The sequence below is a fragment of the Poecilia formosa genome, unplaced genomic scaffold (genome assembly GCF_000485575.1).
Source record: "Poecilia formosa unplaced genomic scaffold, Poecilia_formosa-5.1.2 Scaffold107, whole genome shotgun sequence".
Taxonomy (NCBI): Eukaryota; Metazoa; Chordata; class Actinopteri; order Cyprinodontiformes; family Poeciliidae; genus Poecilia; species Poecilia formosa.
In genome coordinates, this window is record NW_006800046.1 from 1367661 (window position 1) to 1375553 (window position 7893).

The window sequence follows — 7893 nt, forward strand, 5'->3', positions numbered from 1 at the left end:
TCATGGGGCTCAAATAGTCAAATGTTTTGGTGTCGGATGCCAAAGGTGTTGAGTTGAGTCTACGGAGTCGAGAGGTCAGGGCTGTTTTGGTTTCAAAACGGGTAGCAACACACTAACAAGCATGCGGACTTCGAGTTATATGTGACTTGTGCATCTTCCTTCTCCTCGGGTTATTGTAGGATCCTCATTTTCTCAGCCGTGGCTTTGCCCGTTTTTCACGCTTCCTTGTTGCATTCCGATTTTGCATCCATCCTACCTATCGGGGTCCTCTTTGCCGTCGTGACTCACATGACCCCGGACTAAAACCGAGCAACGTCATGACAAACTTTGAGGATTTTCGGAACACACAGCGGACGATGCTTTAAAATAGTATCTGTTTTTTTCTTTACCCGTCAGGACCAAATGTAGATTTCTAGCACATATGTACACATAAATATGCAAATGTTTCAGCACCATGTTGGCACCATCACCGACATCGCTTCACAGCCTTACATGCTAAGCTTTCCTGGCGTCCTCGCGTTAGAAGTCGGTGCAGGTTTCTATATTAAGCATAAATGGGCTGAAACTGCTTTAAAGATGCACATAAAAGCTGGTCAGACTAAACATTTAGCAAAGATTACAGACGGATCAGAGCCAAACAAAATAGAAAATTCCCATAGGTGGTACTTGTGTCGCTTTCTGGCGCTTGCTTTTCGGCTCTGCTTCTGATAGACGGTCACTTTCACTCTCCCGCTCATGCTTAATGAACCACAATGTTTCTATCTTAATTGAACGCCTTTTATGCCTCGGTGTTCCTCTCCCCCTTTTTGTTTGTGAATAGATGCTGATGACTAATGAATAAGGTTCTCTCACGACTAACTTCTTTTATGAGGCCTCTGGGGGAGGGAGGGGTATGCAAACAATGACATGTAAAAAAAAAAATACAATCCGAAAAAACACACACCGAGGCACTTGTGTCCGCATTCCCTGAATGGAAAGGGGCAGAGGAGGGGGGAAAAGGCCAGCAGAGTCATTGTTAGTAACTAAAATGCTGACTTTTCTTTCATCTAGTTGGCTACAAGGTTTTCAGAGAAAAGCCCTAAAAAAAGCATCAGCAAGTTGGTACACTTTGTTGGGAGGTGTTGCTGGAAATGTCAAGCTTTTTAAGGCACTGACCTCATTAAGTAATCTATAGTATACAGCATTTCCCTTGATTCCACCACTCTCTTGCTCTCTCTCTCTCTCTCTCTCTCACACACACACACTAAAATACCCATAGTGCCAGCTTGCAGCATTATCTCCAGAGATAAGTGCTTCAATGCAGTAAAATGGCTACATCGCCTACCTTAGGCTGTGGCAGTAGTGTGGCTTTGGCTCAATTTGTACACAGACAATCAAAAGTGAAATTAATCTCTCAATGTATTTCTCATCCAAAAAAAAAAAAAAAACTCACATGAGTGCTTTACTGCAAATAGAAAGAGAGAATGGGTATGCTTTTTTCTTCCTTTTCTTTACGGGAATAAAAAGACACCCTGCATTAGTTGGGATCTCATTGCCAACGGAAAATTAATGATCACCGCATTTGGTTTTCAGTTAAATGTTCCTATTTAATTTCCCTATCCAGGTGGTGACTGTTTTTGGCCAGGAGGAGATAGTGTTTAAGCAATGTGTTTTCCACATCTAGCTGGCTAATGAACTGGCAGAGTGAAATGAAACAAAAACAGATTCAAGATTTTTGTTGTTGTTGTTGTTGTTGTTGTTGTTTCTCCCCCTCACATCTAGCATTGTTTTATTTTAGTTTTTTGTTTTTAAAACATGCTTCTCAATCAAGAATGGGTTTTTTTTAATAGCGGCGTTTCACGTTTACAACCGACAGTGAACTCATACATTGTTTCGTTTTTTTTTTTGTTTTTTTTTTGTTTTTGTTTTTTTTTTGCCAGTGTTTTATTAAAACAAAGCGTTTGTCTCATCTCAGCGGATACATCCTTGGAAGGCTGCAGCTGAAGCCCATGATGAAGGCTGGTTATATTCAAAGGCTCTTCCAGATGCGGCCTTCGGTTGTGTCCACTAAAAGCCTTCGATGCTTCATATATCTGGTAATTAAGCGTTCTGGGCTCAGGTTGGGGTCCGTCCTAAATGGCTCCCAGCACAGATGTTGACTTGTTGGACTGATTTGGGTTTTTTTTGCTTTTATCTGGGTGTATTGTCAGTATTTTAAGGTCAGATATTGTTCTAAAGCCAATTTTACCTCATTAAGTCAGCCTTCACCAAAAGCATTTTGCCTGCTGTTGCCAGCATCACAAAGCAGGAGCAGCTCGGTCATGAACTCCCCAACATCCCCGAGTGACGGTCTGCAACCAGCGAACTGAGACACAGAGAGTGTCTTAAAGATGGACGCAAATTGCTTACTTTCATTCTGAGTCAATGGATCTTTAACATTAGCTGGTCGGAATGATGTATCTGTTGGATTATTATTAGTTTGCCGCAGTCCAGATGAGAATGTTTTTTTTTGTGTGTGTGTGTGTGCGTGCGCGCGTGCGTGCGTGCGTGCGTGTGTGTGACGCTAAAGTAGCAGCATTCAGTTTCTAGAGGCCTGCAAAACTGCTGAAACACCGAGTTCGTTTAAGTCGAGGCTAAAAACAACCCAGCCGTTTAGAGCTGCCTTTAATTAGTAGTAAATGGAAAATTGATCACCATGTCTGATGACGGACGGCGTTGGAGAAAGTGTAATGTTTATTGCCTGTGTTATGATTCCCTCTATGATGTTTATCACACTTGTGTAACAAGTCCAGATCATAAATTAAGAACATTTTGTGGATGTGCTCAACATTATGTTAACATGAAGCTGCAATGAACAAAAAAAAAAAACAATACAGGACATGAAGGAACAAATCGGCCACTCTTGGCAACAAGCTACTTATCCTTATATTACCTAAAGCTGATTTGTCATTTTCAGAGCAGAGGCAGAGGGGGAAGCTTCACAGGCTCGCTCCTAATGCCAATCAAATAAACCAGAGCAAGCCAAACTTCCAGTTCAGAGGCGAATCCTCTCATTAATCAATGGCCCCTGAGCTTTGATGATCTCTGGCATCGATTCTCTGCCTCGCTGATCATTGTCTCAGCATTAACCAATCAAGCATCTATCCAGTAAAACAAACACTGCAACCACTAAAGGCACCGGAGGAAGCCTTGACGACACCCAAGCCATACGACAAAACAAAAAAAAACAAACAAAAAAAAACAATATGGACTGAAATCCCCTTTGGAAGAGAATATGAAAACATAAGAGTGCTTAATATTTAACTGACTTGATGAAAAATGTATTATAGCCCAGAAAGGAGGAGATAGAAAAAATGCAATGATTTAGATGCATTATGTATGAGAAGGTCCACTGGCAAAAATGACACTGCACTACTGAATACTGAATATTCACTATTACCCCCTTCACTGTGAGATTTCCTTATCACGACGGAATTCATTTGGAAACTGCGGAGCCTTTGTGTTTTGTAACTGGAAGTTAATTTGCGTGCGCAGACCACACGGATGCATGCTAATAAATCAAAGCGCTGACTGTATTGCCACAATCTGACGTGTTGAATCTCCAGCCTCCGAAAGCACAAAACACAGGAGTTGGTGAACGATGCGAACGTTTATTTCTTTTTTTCCGTTTTTTTTTTTTTTTTCTGAAGAGAAATCCCAAAGGCTGATGGGCATCTGAAGAGACGAGCACAGCACAGTTGAAGGGATTGCTCTGTAATCATAAATAGCCTGGTTTACATCCGGCCTGAAAGATTAAAAAAAATGAGACATTTAGATTCATTTTGTACTCTTTTAATTTGTTTGATAAATATACAATCTGATTGCAACGTTTTATATGAATCTGAACGAGGAGTGTATTTCTTTGAGCTTTTTGTGGAGCGCAATAGTTTGTCAGTCAGAAAACAAAAACATAGAGGAAAATCAAAAAGACACAGCAATACCCAACACTGTTGTTTTCATTTTAAATGCATATTTTGTACACAATTTCCAAGACAAAAAATATTTTAAAAAACTCCTCGATGTGTAAACTTTGTCAAACCTTTGGGCGTGCCATAAGTAATAAAGCTAAAACCGACTTGCTTGTGCTTCATATTTTTGTCACGTCGCGCATCTTATAAAACCGAACCATCACGCGCAGCCTAGACAGCCTCCCATTATTCAGCACTAACATCTAGCTGCTGTCAGAAGCAGTCGACGCGTTTGTTTTAAACATCAAGATGAATGTAAAAATAAAAACGAATAAAAACAGGAGCAAAGGGGGGAGAAAAAAAAAAAAACTATTGAATTTAAGCCCAGAAACTCACAGCTTCAAAGTTGATGTGTTTCACCTTCAATAAAGAACTTTGAGTCGAGAACAGGTGTTGACAATTCATTATCAGAGTGAAGGCAACACCAGAGCAGCTCACACGGAAAGCTGGAAGTAAGGAGACGAGGACTCAGGTCACTATAAAGTGGTTTGAAAAAAACTGTTCGTAACCTTTGGATCCTTTTTTTTTTTTTTTTTTATTTTGTCTGTCATGTTTTAACCCCAAAAATGTATGTATTTCATTGGATGAAAAGTAGAAAACTAATAAATTATGTTTAGCACTTTTACAGCTAAAATAAGTTCTTACTTTTTCAAATATGCCTCATGATGCCGCTACGGTATACACAGTGTGATCTGCAGTATGAGGTTTGTGTCACACACATTATTTTGCATGTATAAATTTAAAACATGACCAGAACACTTTTTTCTTGTTCACTTAGGAACACATTAAACATGAGACTTGGAGTCTTTTGGCTGCTTATCTGGTTTGGTGTCAGGTGAGCAGCCATGTCTTGACTGATTAACTCTTATAATTTTTCTATTTCTGAATGCAGTATGTTTGAAGTTCATGGTTAAGCTGTTTTTTTATTATTATTATTCTTGTTTAAAATTGTGCTGGGAAAACAAAGAGTCTAGACTGAAACCTATATATATAAAAAATTGAATCATATTGGAGAAAATGTGGAAGAAAATAAAAAAAAAATTCTGTCCCAACTCAGACTCGGTAATAAGACTTTTTGTATAAAAGCGCAACTCAAATAATCCCCTCTTCCTCACATAGAATTCAAATATGAGAAGCTTTTTTTTAATCACTCTCTAAGTAGGTTCAGTGCAGCCATTACAAATAATGTCAAACCCTCAAAATGCTTGATGTTGTGTGGCTTTTTCTTTCTCCTCTTACTCTTATTTCCCCAGTTCACAACGTCAGAATGTAACCAAGTACTTGACTGTCAATGAAGGCTTGACACACAACCCAATTTTCTTAGACAGCCTGACACAAAAATAGCTGATACACATGGTGCAAGTGTTGGCAGGGCCTCTCCTTCCGACATGTTAATATTTGCGCAAAAATCTTTTGAACTGGATTTTTTATTTCTTTTTTCCATAAAGTAATTGTCTCAGAAACAGGAGGCTGAAAGAGGCACAGACTGGGGCTGTTTGCAAAGGACTTGTAAACCAAACCCAAAGCTTGACTATGTGTAACACAAACAAGGAAAAGCTCTGGGCTCAAATAAACACTCTATCAAGGCAAAGTGTGGAAGGAAGAGCATTGTCTGCAACGCATCTATCCCGGTAATGTGTCTTTAAGGCGGCTGTTTTCTTTAAGTGCATCCACTAACGGCTTTACAAGGATGAGTCCTTGCCGGTTGATTTTTAAAACTCATCCAAAGGCTCCAAATAGAAAAGTTTGACGGATAGAAAGTCTGTAGCATCTTCAGCTTTCTTGAAGTTGGAAAATTGGAATTATCTACTTGAGCTTAATAAAGTGTTTTAATGTTTTGCTCGCTGCGAATGGCGGCACTTAAACCAGAATAAAGAGATTTCCCCTCAAAAGGGGCGACTCTCAAAACCCGATACTTGCGCATCGGCGCGATCGGGTATAAAGGGAACACATTAATTTACTTCAATGCCGCCTCTTGAAGCAAATTAACGATTTGAAAGTGATTCAGTTTGGCTCTGAACGTTTTAGGAAGCTACAATGTTGAACTGAAATAAAGGACGCCTTTAGGAGCCATAAGAGCTCGGTGGAAACCGACAAAAGGGACGGGAGCGCGGAGACACTTAGGCGAACGGCAAAATGATTTTTCATCCGGAAATTAAAAACGCATGAATGTGAAGTGTTTCCGTGAATACTGTTGAGGGGGCAGCTTGTTGCCAGACTGCCTTCAGCCTTTCTGAGATCAGTTTTCATATTTGTTAGTTTTCTACTTTGACCTTGTTTAGAAAAAAAACAAACAAACAAACCAGTGATGATTAATTTATTGGAAATAATCTGATGAAGTCCATGGCTTTTTAAAATCACAATGCATCACCTCAAAAACTGTTCATACCCCTTGATTTTTTTTTTTCATGTCACAGTCACAAATGTCATTGTATTTCTATTGTTTTTTTGTTTGTTTGTTTGTTTGTTTGTTTTTAAAGGACCAACACAAAGCAGCACATAATTATGAAGAGGGAATACAGGTTTCAACAGGTTCCAGTTTATTGTGTGTGGCCTAAAATAGCATTTCTGGGTCTAAAGGCTTGTTTACTACCAATGCCCGCACATATAATTTTGCCAGATAAGACTCTGACAAGCTGATGTAAATCACATTTTGGGATTACGTCAAACTACGCTTATTTGTTTAATGGCTATGTTGCAATATTCATGGCACATACATCAATAAATAGCACATTTTCTTTTGTATTCTAAACTCTCTTTCATCGTTGCACATTGTCCTCTTTGTTTGTCTCCTTTCTCTTTTGTTGATCTGTCCTCTCTGCATTTCTACTTTTCTGTCACTTCCTTGTTGTTCCTACCAGCCACTTACCAACCCTCCTTTGTTGTCTTGTTTAGCAGGATTAGCTATGCCTGTTTTGGATTTTAATTTAGCCTTTGTCTGGATTTATTGCCCCGCAGCGCTATTGTTGTACTTTTTTCTTTCTTTTTTTAAGTTTCTTTCTTTGATTTCTTTTACCCACCTGCCATCTCCTTCTTTGCATTTGAATGTTCCAATAATACAGCGGAAAATGTTAGCATTATCAAAATCAATGAATAAATATACATTTTAAGCACACCCTGCTTTGAAAACAATGTGGCCGTTGTGCAGTTATTGAAGACTTTTTCTTTTCTTTTTTTTTATTTTTACCTTCTGATTTGCAAGAAGTCTCCGTGGATTTATTTCACAAAAGCTGATTTACACACAAGCAATGAAGTTTGAGCTGCACTTTTTAGTAGCTTTATGATCTAGCAGAAAAGAAACCATTAAGAGAAGTTTTTATTATTATTATTATTATTTTTATTATTATTACATGAGGTTTGTAGTCACATGATAATTTTACAACTGCAAAGTACCTAATGATCAGTTTGGCCAAACTGTCCAAAACTGGAACTTTACAGTGAAAAAAAATCAAGCAAATCGGGGCTCTGCTGCTGTTTATCACTTTTGAGATGAGAAGCTTTTGACAACATCCAGCAGCGTTTCTACCCTCATGTTTTTAGGGTGCACATATGCGTGTGTGTGTGCGTGTGTGTGTGTGTGTGTGTGTGTATGCGTGCATGGGCGTGTGTGGGTGTGTGTGTGTGTGTATGCGTGCATGGGCGTGTGTGTCTGTGCTTCTGTGTGTGCATGATTAGCAGATTTACTTAGATCTCCCTCATTCATATTCATGTATGCATTTGATGTCAAACAGTCTAAACATTCAGGACACTAGAGGGTAAAGGGAAAAAATATGGAAGCAGCCAAAGATTCCGGATCGCTGATTGATTGTCCTCGGCGAACTTCCCGCCGTAGCGCGTTGCGCTGCATGCTGCCGCGACGGCAGCATGAGAGTAGACGCTTTGCTTTTAGAAGAGGGTGGCGGAAGTG